This window comes from Amphiprion ocellaris, chromosome 12 (genome assembly GCF_022539595.1).
Source record: "Amphiprion ocellaris isolate individual 3 ecotype Okinawa chromosome 12, ASM2253959v1, whole genome shotgun sequence".
In the NCBI taxonomy this organism is placed as follows: domain Eukaryota; kingdom Metazoa; phylum Chordata; class Actinopteri; family Pomacentridae; genus Amphiprion; species Amphiprion ocellaris.
In genome coordinates, this window is record NC_072777.1 from 31,762,339 (window position 1) to 31,786,456 (window position 24,118).

Below are 24,118 nucleotides of genomic sequence, written 5' to 3' on the forward strand. Positions count from 1 at the left end.
ATTGAATAATCTAAAAAATGTCTAATAATAGTGAATAAGCCAAGATTTCATAGCGTTGTGATTAAGCTGTGGCTGCTCATTTTAGCATTTTTCTTCAGTTTCATCCTCTTTATTAAAGACTAATTTCAATGACAATCAAGTTTTTGACCCTGTTAACATGTCCATATATTTTATTTTATTTTATATAATTCTTTAAGGCACATTGCAATGCAGTGTAGCTACAACCACTTCAATAACATGGTCTGAGACGAGGGTTTGATACAAAACAAACCAAAGGAACCAATCCTGTAATCTTGAAGGGTCGAAATTTTGTATATTTATTCTTCTTCAGAATAAGTTTTAACATGTTTGGCTGAATAACTCCAATATTAAAAGTTACTATTGTGTAGTTTAGAGCAGTTTTACAGCTTTTATGCAGAGTTTTAGGTGGACATAATAAAAAAAAAAAACCATTAAGAAACATTATTAGCAGTGTCGATGTTTGGACTCATTTATGTAAGCAGCATTTGACTAAAAAAATCTCATTTGTGTGAATGTCAAAGAGAGAAATGTGTTCTTTGTTTAGTAGCTATAGAATGTTCAAAGTATTGGCCTTGAAAGCTGGCCAGACAGTGAGCATTTTTTTTTTATTAACCTTTACAATTTTTAATCTTGTACAGTGTGTTCACAGGAGGAATTTAGATCCTGAAGTCGTACCTACTCAACCTCAGGTTAACCTGATTATTTTATTCTGACATGATAATAAGAGACTCAGAACAGACCAGCTTCACCCTGTCCATATTCATCTGATTAAAAAAAAAAAGAACAGCATCAACTGAGGATTCCATCACGAGAAATATTGAAGAATTTAATAGAGACGAGTTAGATTATGGTTTTTAGATCCTACTTCATTGTGGAGCTGTGATATGCAAACTGCTGTTCTATAAAGTTTATATTTGATTGTTTTTGGCCTTTTTTAAACAAAATGCAGCCACATTGATGACTTCTTTGACATGGTGTCAGTTAGTTTGGAGACGACATTGCGCATACATTGTATAAAAGTTAAATAAATTAGACCCAGCGGCCTAGGTTGGACTAATTCAAAGTTGTGAAAATGCAGGGGGTGTTCACAAGTAGTCAGTTCCTCCTGCTGCTAAAGATAATGGATTAATCCTGGAATGCTCATGTGGCGCTTTTCTCCTTCTGAAAGTAACACCGGAGATTGTGAGACAAATGAGAAGTCAGACAAATGACATGGTATCGACGAAACCAATCGACCAGCTTACCTGGACACCACTCTTGCCTCCTTTCTGCTCAGACATCCAATGGAAACACCAAATTTCTGGTTGTCTCAATCTGTTAAGGCTCAGAGAAACAAGATGCATGTATCTTCAATGTGGACAAAAAGAGAAAAAGTTGGAATTACTTGCAATGTTGTGTTTAATTTCTAATTTAAGAAATTAAGAAATTTGATTATGAATGCATTGCACTTTTCTTAAGAGGTGTTTTTTTTTTGTTAGCTCATAGAGAGAATGCCAAGAGTGAGCAAAGCAGTAATCAAAGCAGAGGATGGCTATTTTGAATAATTAAAAAAAAAAAATCTTTCGACTAATTTCACACTTTTTGGTTTACTACATAATTCCATTCTTAATAAGTAACTTTTAATTTCAGTTTTACTCAATTGTATATATAATATTTAGAAGAATCTTTCTGTAAAAATGCCATGTGGTGTTTGGTTATAGGCGGCCATGTTGATTTTAGGCCTGAAAAGAGTAGAAATGTCAACTATGATACCTGTCAGCTATGTTACAAAAAGTCCCGCAATTATATATTGACCCATGTGTTCATTCATAGTTTTAATGCTTTCAGTGAGAATCTACAATGTAAATAGTCATGAAAATAAAGAAAAAACATTAATTGAGAAACTGTATATATATATATACATATATATATGTGTGTATATATGTATATATATATATATACACATATATATATATGTATATATATGTATATATATATATATATATATATATATATATATATATATATATATATGTATATATATATATATATATGTAATTTTTAATAAGTCCGTTTTTTTGCTGTCTACAAGCACCAAATGGAACAACGCTTCCAATTTCACTGTTTCAGTACAGCGACAATAAGGGCGTTCTGATACAGAAAAATCTGTTTTTCACCCTTCAGTTTCACAGACAGATTTATATAGTTATCAACATCAGACTTTTGCTTTTAAAAAATACCTCAGAGTGCAGGTTTTGTGCAAAATCTCTGCTTTTAAATCTCCAGTGAAACATTTGCACATTAATGGTACAGCCTGTTATTGAGTGTTAGTGAGGATTTTATAGGCTTTATAAGTGGGCTAAAGCTGGAATTTTTTATCTGCTAACACATTACTCAGAAAGTATCTTCCCACAGATAGCCCACTCTAACATGTGGATTTCCCTGCATGGACTAATCCCTTAATATGAACGTTTTAATCCATCCTCCCCTGATATTTAGCAGAGCTGGAATTTCTTTACCTGTCCTTATTTAACACAAATGCAGCAGCTATAGTTGGTATAAATTTTGATGTAAAGAGTGCCACAAACTAGTAATATTCTTGTGCTTATAGGCTTATGCTGAGTCTGTATATCACTTGTGTTCTGCTTTACTCTGTTTGCATCTCATTCACTGTTGAGATGTTTGTGGCTACAATTTGGTTTGTTATCTTGAGAGCAGTCTGAATCCGTGATTGCTGTTTGTTTAGCCTGCAGCCATCTCATTAGTTTAATGTTGTTGGTAATAAACTCCACTAAGTTTGTTTTCTTCCGATACTTGAGCTTGTGTTGTTTTTGGTCAGATAGCTGTAATACTGGGGTGACACGAGGGGAATCTCTGCATTGCTTGTGGAGGAAATAGGAGATTTTAGCCATAATTCTTACAAAAGATAAAACAAAATCTGAGCCTGCTGCTCTTCCATATTTTATGTTAAGTCAATACTGCAGTTTATACTAAGACTGCACAATTTATCAAAGTTTAATCACAATGTTGGCTTCCCATGGTCAATTGAACAGGATTTACTGCAATATTGATGTTTAAAATGCTTCCTTCATGGAAAACAGACCACATAGATAAAATGACCTGTTTCATTTTGGGAAAATCTACCCTTAAAACGCCTTATTCTACTGTTTTCAAAGTATTTTTGGTCACATACCCACCTGAATTCCTGTGCTGCAGTAACTGAGTGGAGACTAGAGGCTTCTCTGTGTACAGCCGACTGAAGCATCTACTGCAGCCTGCATGTGAGGCGTTTAGGGAATAATGGTAAATTGTAGCGTCTGTAGATAAGCTGGTGTGTGTAAGGTATAATCTTTGTTATATTTTGCCTCTAGGAGATGCTTTGAATTCAGGTGAAGATTCTTTTTGAGCGGGAATGTTGCACAAAATGGAAGTAAAAGCAACCAAAAGGCGTAACCTAAAAGTCACCTGCTTTAAATGCCCTCATGTAAGTATCATTGTATGCAGAAATCCATAGAAAACATGTAGGAGCTATAGCTACTGATGCATTTTTTATAGCATAAAAGTGATGTTCAACTATGTGATTCTACCTGCAAAAAATTAACGAATCTGCACACTGTACAGTCTGTGTGTTGAAAATCAAAGTGCTAAAGAGCGCTTTATATCAAAACTGCACCAGAAGAATATACTTTAGAGGGAATTTTCCAATTAGGATGAGTTAATAGTTCAGTTAAGGCTGCACTATTAAATGTTGTTGTGTGAGTCTGTAGTACATATCATCATGGCCTTCATTCAAGTGATTTATTGTTGCATTACAAGAAAGAAAATGAATAATGAGTATTTAGTAATGTTTTAAATGATTCAGATAGTAAAAGCTCCTGTTAAGTCAAATTAGTTGGATCATTACATTAATTGAACTTTTAATATTTGCTTTCTATACAAAAACTTTGAACAGAAATCCTTGGGAAATGACTTCCATTTTGCATTCTAGCCTAACACAAAGACCACAAATGAACAGATTATGGGCTTTTGGATGTGGAATCAGCTCCACATCTTTGCACATTCCAAATACAATAGCCTGACTCTTGCTGTACAACTTCATCGCCCACAACAATCTGTTGATAACTACAGTGCAACACTGCACTCAACTTTTACCATATATAAGTAGATTCTTTTTTCAACTTCAGTTACGATAACTTGCTGATGTCTGATCCTGATGTAAAACCTGTTGCTGGAAGCCTATTAAAGCTGCTCATCCTACAAGGCCAAATTAATTGTTGTCCTAAAGCAGTTCAAACTGAGAAAAAACACTGCATAATTTACTGGAATAACAGGTAAATCGACATGTATGGAACAAGCTTCTGCAGCACTGAACATAAGAAAATCAGATTTCTCTCTTTTCCCTAGTCAGTCTTGTTTATTTGATGTGGGGAAAACCACTCATTTTGTCACAGTAATTCCTCGTCATTGCATTGCACAAAAACAAATTGTAAAGCTTTAGCAATGCTCGGATTAAAACTGATAAACGTGCAGCTCATAAGCCACCAGCTTTGTAAGCAATGAGGATGAATAAAAATTGATATTTACCTTTAGTCATGCTTAATGACAGCCGTCTTCAACAAGGACTTCGACTTCAGTTACGATGTCTAGCTGATGTTTGATCCTGATGTAAAACCTGCTGCTGGAAGCCCATTAAAGCTGCTTCCCCTGCAAGGCCAAATGAAGCTTTCACTTCTGCACGGCACAAACAAACATACAGCCATTTCTTTTGTCGTGTGCCCTCTTTATGAAAGGATCATCCCACACAGATCTCACCACCTGGCTGAGATTCTTTTATAATCGACGTTGCTTTTGAAACCGCATTAGTATGCCTTTTTAAATGCACTGTATACTTTTCATATTTATATAAAAGAGGCGTCTTTTGAACATTGATTTAAAGCCTTTTTTTTGCAACAAGTTATCGCTCTACCTCAGATGAGCTTCAGAATAAAAAGAAGTCTTCCTTTCAAGCATTGACAGCAACGATCAATGGAGTTTGTCTTAAAACAAAGTTAGACATTGTGTCTTGCTGGTCATTGATTTGAGCCAGGTCAGCTAGCCGGTGGATTGAAGCAGACCCCATACTGTGGCCAACACAACAGTGAACAGCAGGTGTCATGGCCTCACTCTGACACAATCAAAAAAAAAAAAAAAGAAGCCTCACAGAAAGCATGCTGTCCTCTGAGAAACTATTTTTTTTCTGCAACCAACGTGAAGCATTTGTGTCATTTGCCTGACGTGAGTGACAAGGGGAACAAATTACAAAGATATATATTCTGGTCAGCTTTGAAGCAGTTTTTTTAAGGCAGTAGCAGCATTTTGAACTTATCTTTAGCAGCAGTTTTTAGCTTTTATTCTTGTTATTCCCTTTTATTTTCACTGGCCCTTTGAATCAAGACTGAAAACTCTCCATGTGGATGTCTTTCTTGTGTCAGGGAGCCTCGTAATGAATAGGCTGGAAGACTCTGAAATTATAGAATCTCAGCTGAGGTTGAGGCTAAAAGGGGAAAAAGTCTTTTGAAAACCAGGATAACCTTGTGATGAGTTGCTGTGAAATGTTATTGAATATGAAATGATTAAAGCTTAAGAAGGGTGCCTTGCTGGAGAAGCTGGATGAGGGAGGGAGGGAGGCGGGATGGCAGGTGATGGTTGCTTTTGAATTAGCCTCAGATTGGAGAGGAAGCTACGATTGTTCTATCAAATGCTGTAAGTGTAACTCCATCAATCGGCAGGAGATGAAACTTTACATTTCCGAAGCCGACAGACTCGGCAGGAGGTCTTAAAGGAAACTCTGCTCCCTTGCGAGGAGAGCTGAGAACACTAAACATTGCTGCGAGAATAATGATTGCCTCACGGCTTCAGATATTGTCAGCTGGCCTGCCTTTGTACTGATGGACATAAATTGCTTGTCCCTATAATTAGATCCGCCTTCGACCAGATTATCCTACTTGACCAGCAGTGATCAAGTCAAGCCATTAGCAGACTAGTTGTTGCATGTTTATGATAGCAATTTAACCTTTAAAACCAGATGGACGCACTCCAATTCACATCCATTCTTCTTGAATTGATGTCAAAGTACATAATTTCTAAACAGACAGTATATTCCCAATTTCTAATTCATACAGTATCCCGCTATAATGCTTCTGATATTGCCAGATTCTAGAGAATCTCCTCATCTCTCTATATGCAAGCGTTTTTAGTGAGATACATGTCAAAACTTAATGCAAAAAACTCTGCAAGTATTATCAAATATTAAGGTCTGAAAAGAAAACAAGCTAAGGCATGTATGACCAACCTTTATAATGACCACGAATAAAGCTTGTAAGTAAAAGTAGTGAACCCTTCCTGTAGAGTACAATTTAAATTTAAAATTTAAAATAGCCTCAGGCTCGCAGGGCTAATTATGTAAATACATTTTATTTGGGGGGGTATCAGACCATGGTTTGAGAAAGTTATAAGTTGGCTAACATTGTTAACACTGCGTTGGATTACACAAGAATACAAACCTACAGCTATTAGTGAGCCTTTAAATAAAGCTGCAGTAACACCCAAAGAAGTGGTTTGTATTTGTTCTGCCAAGGAATGTGGCAGAGTTATGTGCCGATCGGCGTACAAATTTCTGCCTGTCTGATAGCAAAATTACTCAAAAATGGGCTGGATGATTTGGATGAAATTTTCAGGGAAGGTCAGAAATGACACAAGGACCAAAGGATTAGATTTTGGCTGTATGGTCTGGATGCACAGATTTGTTAAAGATTGTTAAAGATAGCATCAGGGCATCACTGTAAATATGACAAGTCAACACTACGTCAGCTGCCTTCTGACGATCACATGATTGCGATCCTACTACAAATCCAAAGCTGTGGACCTATCAGGACGTATCCGTCAGAAATCATACAACGACTGAGCAGCCTTGGCGGAGTGCTGCGCTTTCTGAGTGCCTTTCTTGTTTTAAATGTGTCAGATACACCAGCAGGGAAACTGAACATTCTGTTCTTATGCCTAGTTATATAGCACACCCCCCTGTCCTTTAATCTGTTATATCACTGCTTTTCATGCATGTAAAAGTTCTGCAAACTTACAAAGCCCAAAGTCCATGTAAAAGGGAGTTATTCTGCGAAAGAAAATGTTGTTCCTAACCTGCTTTTATAGCTGCAGTGATTAAACAGTTAGTTGTCCACTATTAAAGATCCACTATTAATTTTTTTAAACAGAAAAAGTCTGAATTCTCTATTTTCTACTTCTTAAATTTGCAATAACTGCAGGAAATAGCCATGTAGAGGATAATGTCTGTTGGTTTTCACTCCCTTTTAGAGGTTTTTTTGGTGACCACCCACTACAAAACCTTTCCTCTATCTGTAATTCAGAATGTTAATAGTTAACCACAAGTGGGGAAGCATTTAAAAAAATGTCTTCATTCCTGACATTTGGACATAAATTAAAATTCAACATATAGACTCAGAATTCTCCCTAAATACTAAGCAGCGCCGGCTTTCTGAGGCACCTCTATCTTTTCTCAGAGGTGCAGGAAGGTAAACAATCGTCACACTCTGCTGCCTGGATGTGATTTATTAGCTCCTACTCTATGTGTTACCATCCTGTCACAGACTTGCTGTGTGCCATTTTCATTCACAGCGAAAATGTCACAAAATCCACCTCTCCAAAGACAATTCCTCAGAAGTCGGGCCAGAAACGATGAGAAATGCTTCACTTCAGCTCTGTAGCTTTTCATTTATTATCCATATAGCATCATGTAAAACCTGAAGGCTTTTTCGTAAGTTAGTCAAGAGTCCCTTTATCTGACTTTCGCTGTTTGAACAGTTATGCAATTTTAAATCTGTGGAGCCAGAGGTCATTTTTTTTCTCCCTCTTCCTAAGTGGTTAAGTGGTGCATGTGTTGGAGTTTATTTTAGAGCTGAAAGTCAGTTCGTTCTGACAACGAGCTGAGATGAACCTGTCAGCTCTTTCTGCCTTGTCCATCCGGCCGGAGTGTCAGTTCAGATAAAGACTGTCCTCAGCGGGTGAGCAGAGAGCCGCCCTCAAGTATTAGACATGACGCTATTAAAAATGCCACTTCTTCTTTGCTTCTTCTGATTGGATTTTTCCTCAAAGGGCGGAAAACTCATACAGTAGCGCCGCTTTTTCCGAGGAAAAACATCCACGGCGAGCTTCGTTACAGTACACGTGTGCACCTGATTTTATTTGTTCTGACAGTTTACGAGCTACGAGTCAATTTTCCTGCTTCGGTTTCCATTAGTCATGCTGCATTTTTTTTCCTTAAACATCGTTGCAATGTTTGTGGACAAACAGGCGTCTACAGCGGCATCATTAAGAAACAGTAAACCTCAAGGGAGCAGGATTAAGCAGCCATTTTTTTTCCTCCCTTCTCAGATGATAGATGGAAAGTTTTCGAGTGTTAACAGTGATTGTGTGTTTACCCGGAGCGGCGGCGGGGTTTTGGAAGTCTCGCTGCAATGTGGAGAGAGTTAAAGATTTCCACTTTGACCGGGCTACCCTGCAGTGATTGCTAATCAAGGACAGAGATCCAGAAACAGACAGACCTCAGTCGCGAGGAGGACTGCATGCTGTCAAACTGTCAGAGAAAGGCATTGTTATAAAAAGAAAAAAAAAATGGGGAGCTGTCAAACTTTTTTTTCTTATCAGCATCTGAAATCAGATGGATGGAAAATAAAAAGGGATTCATGACATATTTATCAGAAATCTCACACCCTCATCTCACATCCAGGGCGACGTCATTGTCTTTTTATTGTGATGAGAAGATACTGACAGCAGTTATCTTGATTTAGACAAACAAAAAAAGAGAAATGACACATGGCAGATGTGGCTGGATAACGAAGTAAAAGGTGACGGCGTGTGTTCTCTTTGTCCGTCTCACTGTGACAGCATGTCGCACAGGCTTCATCCAGTCCGCCTCCTCTCATGGGTGACTCTCCGTCTATAGAGGTGGGATCCCTGCTGACCTTTTAGCGCCGACAATGGAAGCTCCGCATTTATCCATCCAACTGCTTCTCCTTCACAATGCTGCAAACCGGGCCAAATCTTCTTCCTTCCTCTCTCTTCACTCTCTCGCTGCCTCTGCTTTCGATGCACACACTGGATTTTAATCCTGTTGGAGAAAATAAAATAGAGACAGACGGGTTATTGTTCAGAAAAACCATGCATGTCCCAAAATAGGAGACCTTTCAGGGTATTGGCTTTTGCGGTGTGTCTGTGGTGGTTTACAGTGAGCTTTACAAAAGACTCTGGCACGAGAAGAGAAGATTGTCCAGTAGGGGCTTGCTCTTCTTCTTCTTCTTCCTCTTCTTTTCTCTGCTGTGTTTTTTGTGTGGGTGGGAATGGAAAGCAGCCTTCTCAACACACCGGCTGTCTTATGAGTCTGGCTCCAAACTGGCGGCCTGATGGCTCAATCTAATAAGCAGTCATCGGATATCAGATTCAAATCTCTCTCTTTGCCATGTGAAAGACGAGACGCGAGTCCCTTCTCTATTTATGTCACAGTGACTATGCAATATGAGGGTGTTATATTGAAAGGGGTTTCGAGGAGTGTGTTGTCATCCAATACTGTACATCTGCTCTCATGCCGGTACACAGGAGATCATTGTCCCAACGGTCTTTGACTGAGAAGAAACCGGCTCAGCGCTACACAAACAAAGGTGTGTTGACAAAGAGCAGATTTGTCTCAGAGGCTCTTTTCTTTCAGATGTTAGTTGGGATCGACCGATGTGGACTTTCCACTGCCGATACTGATGTAACCAAGAAAGATCGATGAGTGATATTTGGAGCTGATGTACATTAAATCTAATGGTTTAACAGCATGTGATAGTTGGAACCTGTCCTTTATAACCAGGATTCTTCATTAATTTAATTAAATTATTTATTTTCTTGATATTTCACTCTTCTGTCACTTTCATTGCCCGCTAAAGTTCAAATCTTAAATCCTTACAGGGCGTCCTCGACTTACGTTGGAGTTCCATTCCTACGATGTGATGTAAGTTGATTTTCGCTGTAAGTCAGAACTCCGGTGAAAATGTAAACAAAGCCGTTACGTGCATCACAATATCGATCGGTTTACATATTTGCACAACTACAGTAACAAAAACAGTCACTAGCTCACACTGAAACACAACTCAGTAGGAAAATACCAGCAAAAATGTAAACAAAGCCGTCTTATAGCGCTGCGTGACTACTGTACATATAGTATTCATCCACTCCGCTCACCGCGTGACGACATATTCCTCTGCTCTGCTTGCCAACTGGTTCCACCTAACCAGTTCTGGTTAAGCTGTTCTAGCTGTTAGCATAGCATTAGCCACTCTGAGAGCAGCTGATTACCTGGTTTGTGGCAATTTCAGACATTTCAGAGAGGAAGCTGCATCACACCTGAATAGTGCGTTTCATTGGTCAATAATCATCGATTAAAATGCTAAATATCGACTACCATAGTCTGCCATGCCGATAATTGGTCTGCCACTAGAAGTTACCAGCTCATTCTGCTCCCTGCAGTAGCTCCAACTTGATGAAAAGTCGCAGCAACCCCTTCCTCACTTTGTCCCCCTTCCTTTTTATCTCCCTCCATCACACCTCCATTACTTGCTTCCATCTAATTCTCCCAGCCCATCTCTCTCCTCCTGTCCAGACCCCTTCCAGCCACTTGAAACAACTTCTTGTCTTTGTTGAGGCATAGATCCTCATTCCTGCGTCAGCGTCGCCTCCCTCTGAGCGCGCTTGTGTGAAATTGGATTGCTGATCCGTTGGTGCTGAGTGGCAGAGATGTAATATGGGATAGCGGCAACCGCATGCTCCGATGCCGGAGACAGCTGTTACAGGACACAGAGGGATCACGGATGACGCTTGACTCCCAGTCCTCGTCTCTTCAGGACTGGAAATGCTCTCAGCAAATCTCATGACAACATAAAGGAGAACACCGGCGAACAACAAGCAGAAACACACAAGGCTGTGGTCAGGCTGCACAGCATGAGGCAGGCTGTCAGATTTGCTCGATTCGCTCAAGTGTCAAGAGGTCGCCGCTGATCCCTCGGCAATTTGAAGTGGCTGTCGTCTTAGATTTGTCATTATCATTCGTCATCGGCGCCGCCGCTGCATGTCACTCCTCCTCTTCTTCATCACAGGGTGAGAGGTCTGTGTCAGAGGCAAAAGTTATACTTCACACAAATTCATCTTGTGATTATCACACACTTGCCACTCGTTTGGCCTGTAAGGTGGGTGTAAAAGGGTTTATCGGCTTGAATTCATGTCACCGGTGGTGGCAAGTTTACAAGGTAAGAAACACTGTCGTCACAGAGTCTTCACATTTAGTCAGTTTGCTCTTAACTGGAGTTATTTTTCTGTGTAAGATGTCTGAATCCACTGTGCCTCAGCTCTCACCCTACTCAAAACTCAGAAACTGCACCAAAAATAGCCTTTTTAACCAGACTTTGACTGGAAAAGTGGCATTTTGATGATTTTAAATGGATTCTTCTTATCAGCAAAATTTGATAAGCGTATGCAGTCACAGGTGAATATGGAAGATCATCATAAAGCTTCCCCAGTTCATTACTTAAATTAAATAAATTGTTTTCTGTATTACAAGTTTACTGAAATGTCATGCTTAAACATGCAAATTAGATATTATCTGTCCAACTATGTGCACTAATTTGCATAAATTCAAGAATACAAAACTGAACATTGGCTAAATCCAGCATCTTGCTTTATTTTGTTGATAATAAAACTATAAAGTTTGGTGTAAGTTAGTACTACTGAAGGAAAGATTTCTGCATCAAAGCAGGAAAATAATAACTAATTTGCAGATACTGGCCTTTATATATATGTTTTGTAAAATCCCAAACTTTAAATTTTTTTAATTTTTTCCTGCAAACTTCTTCTTTTGGGTAAAAAATACATAATAAATATCATCATGAAACTTCCCCAGTTGATTACTTACATTAAGACAATGATTTTTGTTGGACAATCTTTCTTTATTTCATTGTTTAAATATTCAAATCAATAATAAAAATTCTATTTTAATCTGCATAAATGTCCAAAAGACAAAAACGTAGTGAAATAAAGTTATGGAAGTAAAACAGCCCTAAGTCTTAACATTTACCAGTTCATGGAAAAAAATATCTTTTTGTCTGTAGTGTCTTGCCTTTAGGTAGTTTCTTTACTTTTTAGAAGAAGCGTTAACGAGCTTCATGGGAGATGGAAACACCTTTCACATCACCAATCAGCTGTTTCTTCTTCTTTCTTTGTGTTCGGCTCCGAACAGTGTGAAACATTGCTGATACCAGCTGGCATGAAAGAACAAACTGTCCAACTGAACTAAATTCCTGAAGACTTTTCTCAGTATTTCTACTCATAGATAGCCAAGGCAAATGGTATTGTTTGTTTTTCAGCTTTTTTAAATGATTTGTTTTGTTGCTGTCTTCTTCGTTCATTCCAGCCATGTAGCCTTAACTGCCCCTACTGTCGACAGTACACAAACTAATTTATTCACTCCAAAGCAGTCAATGGAAACAATCCTGATTCACATTTTCATTTAAGCAGCATTTCGAAAGTTTGCCTCAGATTTGCTTGTCAATTATATGGAAATAGAACTAGCGAGGAAACTACATGACTTAAACATGCCTGAAGCAGGTTTTAAATTAGCAGTTTCACCTCCAATTTGCACCAGGTTTTTCCACGTGTGATGTTTATTTATAGACGTGTGCTGTGTATGATAATGTCATGCAGCACTAATGTTGGGAAATGTTGAGACATACCACATTCAAATGTGTTTGTAAGAAGTATTTCCTCTGCTTTTAAGAGGCTACTTTTTTACAAAGCTTTAGACAGAAATGCTTCACTCCTCAGTTTAAGACTGCCATTCATGCATCTATGTAATTGAGCATATCGTGAAATGAGGGGATCAGTTCTTGCGCCCTTCAAAGACCCACACTCAGTACCCATATTTCCCTTGAAGTGTTAAATGAACCCCCTGCTGAGCCTAGCTGATTGTCTGTCATTTGGTTTTTGTCTGGTGGGAAAAAAACCTCATCCGGCAAACACTCTGTTCCCTTTCCTCCGTGGCTGGCCCCTTTCCCTTTGTCTGTCCTGTTCCACAATTGCAGAATAAAGAGAGGTGGCATTTAAAAAGGTCCACATGTGGAGGGGTTGACATTCAAAGTGCTGCCACCTTAAGGTTAACTCCATACGAAAGGTGATAGCGAATGCAGGCTTTTAAAGCATCAGTCATGTCACGTGGAATATCAGATATCAGTGTGGAGGCTGACGGAGTAGATGCACAGGTAAACAATGCATCTCTCCACAGCATGTCTGGCACTCGCCTCACACCTCCAGGATTAAGGTCTGCGGTTGTTCCAAACGTCGAGTACATGCAGCCAAAGACAATGAGGTTATTTGTTTTATTGTTTTGCTGCATTGACTAATTTTGCAGCCGAATATGAGTCCACAAAAAGCAGGTAATGATATTTAACTTTTTTATACGGCACTTTTTGAAATAAAGGTCCGATGTGCTTTAAATAGTTAAAACTTTTTAAGACTGAACCAAATATAATCAGGTAATTGAAATAATACAGAAAAACAACAACAGCAATGACTTCAGAGATAATTATTACTAATAAAACAAATAACAAAGAGTGTTTTGGCAAAGATAGGACTTAAGAATTTATTTAACAGTTGTCGCAGGTCTAACAAGAAGTTCCAGTTCAGAGGGGTCCTGACTGCAAAAGCCCATTTACATTCATTCTTAAGCCGGGACCAAGCAGTAATCTATGGGGCTGGAAAATACAACAGCCTGTAGTTCCTCAATTGGCCATTAGAGGCTGAGTGCAACATAGACCAATTCCCATAGACTCCTATATTAAAATGTCCAACTTTGCAGCAGAAATAAACGTGTTTACAGCCTTGTAGAAAAGACCGTTTTGGTCTCTGTAGCTAATTTCCCATTTTGTGACTACCTGTACATGGAGTGAATTTTTACACAACTCACTTGCTTAAATTGTATTGTGGCTTAAAGCTACTCATAATTAAGTACATAATTAACCACGTTGGATTAGCCAGGAGTTCAGAGTACGGTCACTGTAGTGAGCTTCAATACTGCTCTTCAGAAAACCTAAGGGGGACACCTCAGAAGGTTTATCCATCTCTCTATGTATAATGTATATATACAGTCAGTGGTCAGGACTCTAGATCAGCCAGCAGAGTCCAGCCTGAGGATGCTCGACTGCACTCTGACTCAAAGGGAAGCAACAATTCAGCAATGTAGCTGGGAGCTAAACCATGAAGAGCTTCAAAGGTGATCAATAAAATCTCAAAATCAATTCTAAAACAGACTGGAAACCAGTGAGGAGAAGCTAAAACAAAGCTGATAAAATCTTCCGGTATTTCTTAAAGCTGGGCAGCTGCATTTTGTTCCAGCTGTAGGCATGAGATAGGTTTTTTCTTGGCTCAGCCCTGAATACAGTGAATTATAATAATCTATAAGAGATACAATTAAACCATGGATGACCTTCTTGAGATCAGGTCAAGAGAGAAAAGATGCAGTCTTTGAGATGTTTTGTAATCGACTAAAACATGATTGAAAAATGTTTGCAGTTTGCTTTTCAAATGAAGGTCACTATTGAATAATACGCTCAGATTTCTGGATGAAGATTTGATATTCAAAGACAAGGATCCAAACAGTTTCTGTACAAAAAGGATGAACTTTAGTGGACCGAAAATAATTATCTTCGATTGTCTGTTTATTGTTTGAGTTTTAGTTGGTGTAGTGCTTCATTTCTGACAGGTAGGATAAAAGCTAAACTAAATTTCCTTCTCCACTGGGTTTTTAGTGTGTCATTTAAATAGCAGTGGTGCTGGATTTAATTTTGATTTATGGTGTTTCCCAGTAGTCGAATGAATATAGAAAATAACAAGGGTCCAAAGATGGAGTCTTGAGGAACACCTCAGGCCAAAAGGGTCAATAAAAAAGAGGCGTTACAGATGACTTTTAAGGACCTGCTGTTTGATAAAAAGGATTTAAACCATTTCTAGGGCAGCTTCATTGATGCCAACCCACTTATCTAAGCGGTTCAAGAGGATGGAGTGATCCAGTGTCAAATTCAGGAGAACTAAAAAGGTTATTTGTCACTTTATTAAGAGCAAAATCCCGTGGCGTGAACGGAAACCTGATTGAAATTTCTCTAAAATATCATAAATATTCATAAATGAAATTATCTGTAAGTAAACACTCTTCTCTTTTGCACTTTTAATAAAAATGGTAATTTGGAAATGGGTGTATAATTTCTTTAAAAATCAGTAAGGTCAAGTGGATGCTCTGCTGCGTGCTTTCGACAGGAAGGAACACAGCCAGTTCACCAAGAGCTGTTTGGAGTAGCAGGACAAGCAGCACTGTTAAAAACCTCTTTAAGAAATCTGGCATGCATAAAAATCTGGAGAACTTGACGAAGGCTTTAATTTGGCCGCTGTGTCCCTCAAAGTGCACACTGAAAGGTCCTCAGAGGGATTGAGAAGAGGGGTAGCCGGTTTTGAGACCAATCTGGAGTTTTTATTTGACATGTTTTGGTTGCGAAGGAGGATAAAACTTTAGCACACATCACTGGAGTGGTTTGGGAGGAGGAGGGTTAATTAAGATTTTGAAGCAAAATCTGGGGTTATAATGCTAGAAAAGTAGGAGGACCTGGCTTCTTCTACTGATTTCTGTTAGATTGTCAATTAGTTCTTTGATTATTTCATTTGAAACAACCAGATGGTACTTTTTTCCATTTGTGCTCTGCTTGTCTTGCATTTCCTCTATATTTTTTTGGTGGTATTATTTAGCTGTGAGTTAGTTTGAATCCTCAGATTTTTACCAAAGTCGATTGTAGCTTTCCTTTTATTTTAACAATCAATTAGTACTTCTTCTTCAGATTTGTCTGATTTTTGGTTATCTTTTGTGACGAGCTTATGAAATCTTTCAGCAGAATTTGTACTGAGGACACAAGAAGAAATTTAAGTAGGCCGTGTGGGAGCAGGAGGTGGGAGGATGGACTCAAAAATAATATACACAATACAGTATGTGCACAATTGGCCTTGGATGCTGCTTAAAGCTGAAACTTGACTCGTGGTAAAAGATTGACTTTTTTCACTCTTATTAGAAAAAAAACTGGACTAAAAGCACTTGCACTTTCTTTGACTGTAAACAGACATTGACAGGCTTTGCTTTGAAAATTCTTTGCCTGACTTGTTGAGGTTTTCAGTTGGCTGCACAAAGGAGACAATAAGGAAGGCTTAAGAGAGGCTTCTTGGAAATACTTTGAAACAAAATCACTAGCCAAGTGACTCTGTGCTGCTCTCACCCCCTGAGCTGGTATCTGGGAAGGATCTTAGCCATGTTTTGTTTAACTTCAGTGTTTCCATTGAAAAACACCCAGGGCATTGAACAGGGAAAATAACTTTGCTTTTATTGTGTGTGGCTCTGTGCCTGTAAGTCAAGCCACTGCTGTGGCTCCGACTGAAACATCTCCCCAGCTAACGGATGGCTTGCCATTAAATTTCGTGCAGACATTCACGCCTCCCAAGTTGAATCTTATTGACTTTGGAAATTCCCTGAATTGTTTTGTAAAGCAGTCATGTGGTTGACATTTTTTTTGTTTGGTTTTGGGAAAATTGTTATGTTTAGTATGTTGTTTTTTTAAGTTTTACTTTTTAATTGCACCACTAAAACACATCTCGTCTTGGCTGCCTGACATCCATCTCACTAGCAGTGAACGCTTCAGTTCACCTTCGTAGTTAAAGAGAAGGTAAAATGCTGAAGACTTCAGCTGTGTGGGAAAACTTTAAACTGATTGATAGCATGACAAAGGTATCGGACCAATTATGTAATTTGAAACTGGCCTACCAGTGTGGCACAACAAACATGAAAAATCACCTGAAGTAGTGGGCTGTTGTTTGGAGGTAAAAGAAGAAAAGAATTTATGAGCTGTAGAGCTGCCATTGTGTTGTCCAGTTCCCATGTGTACTCACTTTGTCTGGGAAAACTAGCAAACAAGAAAAAAAGCCTGAAAACGTAAAGAAATTAATAAAAAATAAACAAATTGATTTAATATTATATATACACTACCGGTCAAAAGTTTTACAACACCCCAATTTTTCCAGGACAGCTTTAAGTTGTTAACCCATTTCTTGTTCCCCGAAAAATGTATATTTCTGAAATGTACATTATTTTTCGATTTTGGGTAATCTTACCTTTTTTAACCTCTGGAAGTTCACCTCTTCCTTTTGTATCGTTTGAAGCTACTCATTGGACTTGAACAACTTGAATTTCAATAAAAAACTTGACTGACTGGCTGTTCTAAAACTTTTGACCGGTAGTGTAAATGTTTGTAGCAAACATCTGTTCAGTTCTGTTGCAGTATGCTCTGTTAGCTCCATAAGTAAGCCTAACCTCCTAATTAATTATATGGGCTAAATATTAATATCATTTAGTGCAATGTCTGAAGCAAGTGCAGATATATGCAGCCCATTTATCAGTTGCCTAAATGTTTGATGCCAACAACTGCTTTAAAAAAGGACCCTCTGTTTCTTCCGTACAAACAAACATTTTTGACTACTTTAACATTTTCATAAACCAGACTTTTATTTTAGTGGTTATTATTAAGATTTCATTTAAAATGATTTTGCTGAAAAAATAATGTTTTACAATTATATGTGCAGGCATAATTTAATGATGCATGACAATTAAATGTTTTTAGGAACAATCTTGAGTAGAAAATGTACTAAATTAGTAGAATATTATGCATAACATGCTGATCTGCTGCAAATTGAATGCGCTCTAATAGGTACTCAGGTTACTATTATCATCTCAGATATATGTTTCATGTTCCTGTCCATCCATGTTTGATCTGTCCCCACTGTTTTAAAGTCACTTGCATGACTGCGTCCAGCTCTTTTTGCTGCATCAACTAGAAGCCTTACTCATGCTTGGACCTGCTGTTTGATTAGCACGTCCTGTTGATCTGGGCCAATGTCGTGTACTTTCAGTGAATGAGTCTGGGGTCCTCGCATTTGTCATTGTCAATAACAACAAGCATCTCTACACAACTGCTGATTGATTCTGCTTGGGGTGGTAAAATAATTGCCCTTTTTGCATCAGACTGGAGGATGCTGATTGGTTACAGTTGCGTGGCCTTGTGCAAATGTTCAGTCAGCACTTGGCTTCACTGCTGCGCTGATTTAACAGTGTTTTTATTGAGCCACGGGAGCAAGTGGAGGTTTCTGCTGAGCAAGATTGGATGTACAACAGTCAAAATGAGGGTGGTGCAATCAGTGGGGGTTCCAAAATGGTTACATGTGGTTGACTAGTAATCAGCAGCGGGCGTTCAAAGACTGTTAGGTGTTGTCTGGAAATCACAAGTAGTGATTCCACAGTTGTTATGTGCAGTTGACTGGAAGTCACCAGTGGGCGTTCCACAACCATTACTCATTATTGGCTTGAAATCACCAGTGGATGTTTGAAATTGGGCACACGTGATTGGCTAGAAGTCACAATTACGCATTATACAACCATTATTTGTTATTGGCTTGAAATTACCCGTGGATGTCAAAAGTGGTTACATGCGATTGGCTGGAATCATGGGTAGATGTCAAAAATGGTTTTATGTTATTGGCTGGAAATCCCCACTTGACGTTCCACAACTGCCACAATTTATTGGTTGGATATCACCAGTGGATAATCAAAAAATGGTAACACCTGATTGGCCAAAAGTTGCCAGTTAGTGTTACACAACCAGTACAGGTGATTGGCTGGAAATAATGAGTGTGCGATCTACAAACATTACCAGTTATTGGCTTCAAATTTTCAGTAGGTATATAAGACAGTTACTCGAGATTAGATGAAAGTCACGGGCAGATGTTAAAAAATGGTTACATGTGAACAGTAGCAAGTTGCTATTGAGCATTTCACAATCATTACATGAGTTTGGTTAGAAATCACAAGTATGCACTCCACAACTTAAGATGTTACTGGCTTGGACTCACTACCAGATGTTCAAAATTAGTTACATGTGATTGACTGTAACCTCAGTGGGTATTTGTAAACTGTTAAACGTCTTTAGGGTTAAGGTTACTGGTTGTAAAATGCCCACTGGTTACCAAACACCCACTCACATTCTGTAGAGACGCCATAGTAAAGCTGTTTAGGAATGCAACAGCAGCATTTCCCCCCTAAAGAATAATTCCGCTTCGTATGTTACTCATATTTTTAACTATGTTGCATATTTTAAACAAAATACATTGTTTACATTAAGAATGTTTATTTAAACAACTGGCATAACCACTGGGGAAGGGTTGCTGGCCACCTCTGATCCCTGTATTTTTATATATTTACCATCCAACATCTGTAATGAATCTTGTTTACTCGAACAGAAAGAACATTTCAAAGGTTACACTGTGCTTGAAGTCATTATTTTTCCTTTTTTTAAAATCTAAGAAGGTCCTCATTATGACAGATGCTTTTCTTGGACTCCAGACAACTTTTTATCTGCCTCTCATTATTCTTCCATTTCTTTCCCTCCATTATTCGATTGTCGGTCCCCGGGATTGTGGTCCAGCTGCTGTGGGCCTTCCCTGTGCTCTGTGCTCTGGGGATCTAAAGCCATCCGTTTTAATAATACCAACATAAATAATAGATATATTTTAAATGCAAATTCTAATAGGGACTTTGGGGGTGACTCAATCATGCAGCATTTGCGGTTTGACCTTAACTCGGGCTAACAAATTACTGGGAGCTCAGTGTTTCTCATTAGGTGCTCCACGCATCATCACCCTGCCAAGTTGCCCTCTGCTATAACCACAACCACTGTATCACCATGAAAATGTTTTCCTTTCATCTTTACAGAGTTTAGTCACAAGTTTACATGTACTTTTTTATGGTCCTGCAATGTTAAGTGTTTAGTAGCATGTTGAGCTGAGAGCAGCTCTTTATCTGAAATAGCATTAAAAGTTGATTTAATCCTAAATTTATCAACAAAAGCAGTTTAATGTTGATGTGGATCACAAAAGGAGAGCTAAATATTGTTTGTATATTATATGTTGTTGCCGCTATGTGTCTTAAAATCACATTTTTCCCACCAAATCACTCCTAGAATAAATAGTGGTAAAGTGTAGTAAAGTACACATGATTATCAGAAATGAACAGTATTGGGAGAAATTGTCTGGAAAATCAAAGTATAAATGCAATAATGTGAAAAATATCTATTCAAATTAAAAATGACAGCAATTAAAATACTAATCCAGCAAAAACAGGAATGCATTATGAACTAAATGCACTTCAGTTATCAAAGTAAGTCGAGTCGTGGTTTTCTTTATAGTACATGTAACAACTGAAGTTGAAGCACAGTGCATTCAAACTGAGATGTAAACAATTCACTAATTTAAATGTTAAGGTCAAGAACGTACAGTATTATAATGAGAAACCGACATGCACAAAGGAATTATGGTAATGGAAGGTCTATGTTTGACTTTTCCTGTGTGTAGGACCAGAAACTGATCGAAAGAGACCAAAACAATCTGTAAGGCATAAAAACTCAGCAACCATAGATTTTCAAAGGGCGGCAGATATGAATTTTAAAATCCCCTAGAATCAATATTTCATTTGAACGAGTGGCCATAGATGATAAAAGAATAGAAAACTCATGAATAAAATCACTATTAGTGCACACAGGATGGGGGTAATAGCATTAATCAATAAAAACTGTAACAAGACTTTGATGGGCTTAAATCTGCATTTGAAATGAATTTTTATTAAAAAAAAAATTGCTCAGGCACTGCCACAACCAGCAGTCTGTAGGGAATTTAAGAAGCTTTAAACCAGGTGTCAAATAAGAAATCCAGGTGACAAGAAGTTAAGATGTAAGTTCAAATGAAAGATTTAGCTGATAGGGCATTTATCTGGTCAAACCTTATTAGTGGGGATTTTGGTAACTCCTGTGCAGCTCGTCAAGGTGACTTATTTCCAAGGAGTGAAAACTGAAGAAAAGTTGTGCTGCACTTTACCCCCCAAAACTGCTGCTTTAAGGGGGGGAGTGTTTTATCCAGCAGTGTGTCTGGATTTGTTACTGGATAGCAACATCTGCAGACAATACAGGAGGAGACTTAATAGTTATTGATTGGTGATTGGAGACTCTCAGTGATACCATCAGGGTTTTTTTTTCCACTAGAGATGGGCAAACTCAGTGACTGTAGAGGAATTTAACTTTGTGTACAAAACTACTGTTGCTGATGATTGTTTAGGACTGTGGCTGCATTTTTGGGGCTGTTGTCATGCTATAGAATAAATTTCTCGCTGATTAGATGCCTAGTTGAAAGTGTTATGCAGTTATGGTTATGCACTAATTCAAATTCCTAGTATGTGAAAACCTACTTGCTAATCAGATTAAATCAAATCAACCTTTATTGTCATTTAGCTGTACATACAACCATAGTGCAGGCAAAATCAGAGGGCGTTTCACGAGGAATGTCATAACAGAAGGAAAAAAAGAACATAATTTAAAACACCCACACATTCATGAGATGTATTGCAGCTAAAAATAATTTGAAATTGCCTCTATTAAAGTGTCAATATATATACATATATATACAGCATATCTTAAAAATTTGAGTTTACAAAGTGGTTTGACAGACAAAAGAAAAAACAAACAAACAAAAAAGATACTCAGGAAGACAGTATTGTAACAGAAAGCCAGTCAGGCAAACAGAGAAAACAGACTTTGAGGGATTTTTGAAATCCATGGGATATATCTTGCATACATTTTTATTAAAAGTAAAAAAAAACAAAACACGTTTTTTTATGTTCATTATGATCATGTCTTTACAAATTCCATCATTATTTATTATGGAAACAATCTTATTAATAAAAACTGACTGGATATCACTAAAATGTCAACTAAATAACCATCCAAATTTAATAACAACCACCTTCTAATTAGCTGAACAATAATAAAATGAACATATTCTAAAATTGTTTTGATTGTGTTCTTTTTATTAAGTTGAGATAATCATGACATATTTCTTTTTTGGCAATATATCACATTCTATATGGAAAACAATAAATTCTATCTGTGTCTGAGAAATCACTTTCAACTAATTTCCCCGTTACAAAAACACCTCTCAAGGAAGTGTGTTAATTCCAGATCACATGACCTGCTCCACATGATGTCATTTCCTCCTGAAGAAAAGTCTGGCCAGACTCCAAGGCTTTCTGACTTATTTAATATAAAGTAGTCAACAGGTTTACTACAATATCTTTAGAAATAACTTTGAATTTAAATTTTACTCAGTTGTGTATATAATATTTAGAAGAATCTTTCAGTAAAAATGCCATGTGGTGTTTGGTTATAGGTGACCATGTTGATTTTAGGCCTGAAAACAGCAAAAATGTCACCTATGATACCTGTCAGCTATGTTACAGAAAGTCCCATAATTATATATTTTCACCCAGCTGGTGTTGTTGGGTCACTGGGTCTCGGTGGAAGGTTTGTCTGAGCCTCATCCATGGCGCAATAAATATGGCCAAACTGCGGTTATTTCTTTTCTTTATTGTAATTTGGAGGAACTTCTTAACATCTACCTAAGAGCATTTGTAAAGCTAACAGAAACACTCATTCATTCTTAACTGACTCCTCTGTTGAACATTGCCGGGATTTGCAGCTCACAGCATCAGATTGCCCTTTCTAAAGTAAACCCTAGACTTATGTTCACAAATAAAAGCATCTTTTTTTTTCCCACCTGTGTGGACTAATGCAGATAAAAGTTAAAACCCAGAAACTTGTTGCTCTGAAGCAGCAGAAATGACCATTGATCCACTTTTCTGGAAGTTGTGATAATAAAAATACCTTATAAACTGCAGTGCAATTGGAAAAGATAAATCTGGATTATGTTTAATTATGTATAATTGCACGGAGACGCAAAACATCCCATCAGTCCAAGAACAGATGCAAGAACAGCAAATATCAGTATTAGCATCACTGTAATTATTATGCTGCATGATTGTGGCCAAAAAGGAAAATCCAGATTTATTGGACCAATATTGAGATCACAATTATTTTTCACTGTTATCTCTTGATTTTAGGGACAAAATATTGTTTCATGCACATTTGCTAAATGTACTTGCATCAACACAAGTCTGGTCTTTATTTGCAGAGCATTTCCCAGAACCAAAATGTAAAGTAAAATTAGTCTAAAACCTTTTACCGGAAATTAGAGAAACACAGCTGCTTTCACTTTGTGCTGCAATTTGTGGTGTTTTTCAGGTTTGTTTGAACCAGTTAGTTGTATCACTGTGCAGCACAGACACAAATCTCTGCACCTTTTGCATTTATTGTTGCACTAAACCTAAAATACAACCAACCAGCGGCTGATCATCCATTTGGAGGGACTGGCTCATCACCAGATTTTGCTATTTTGCCAGTCTGCTCTCTGTTGTGCATCACTCTACTTACTCTGGACCGCAGCCACGATATCCACAAAATATTTTGCACAGACTTCAGAGGTGCAACAGCATGGCGGCTCCCCAAATATGAAACATCTCGATCACTCTCTGGTGGCTGGTTGTTAATTAGGAATTTTATTTGTTATGAAATGAAGTTTTCCATCTTAGACATCAATGTTGCAGCAGAACGGTTTCTTTTCTGCCAAATCCGTGATCGAGATTAATTGCGCAGCCCCATGATGCGTTATGTTGTGGGTAAGATCAGGTGCTACATCAGCTACAACTTCAAGTCTCTTGTAATCCCCAACCTACATTTTCAAACCCTTTCTGCCTCAAAACTGCCCAAACCATGAATCATCGTGCGAGAAAACAACAAAGGCCACACAGTGTGCATTCCGTCTTAATTCTGCTCTAATAACAGCACTGCCAACTTTATTGCAACCATAATCAGATTAGATACTTCTGGGAAATAACAGTTGATAATGTTTGAAGAGGAGGATAATATCCCTATTCAAATTAGCCTGCAAATTGGAATGGAATAAATTGTCTGTTCAACATAATATTTTACCGAGTCTGGAGACAAAGCAATCCAAAAGT

General features: G+C 37.9%; 1 protein-coding gene and 1 long non-coding RNA gene across 8 annotated transcripts in view; one reads left to right on the forward strand and one right to left on the reverse strand.

The window, feature by feature from the left end:
• The window catches only part of LOC111569679 (kelch-like protein 29), a 339,950-nt gene that overhangs the window by 116,820 nt on the left and 199,012 nt on the right, over nt 1-24,118 (forward strand). The gene's annotated exons all lie outside the window — the stretch shown is intronic.
• LOC129350202 (uncharacterized) lies at nt 8,780-10,664 on the reverse strand. The gene is made up of 2 exons (XR_008603541.1): nt 10,539-10,664; nt 8,780-9,163 (listed from the first exon to the last, which is right to left on the reverse strand). It is a non-coding gene; the product is annotated as an uncharacterized LOC129350202 (long non-coding RNA).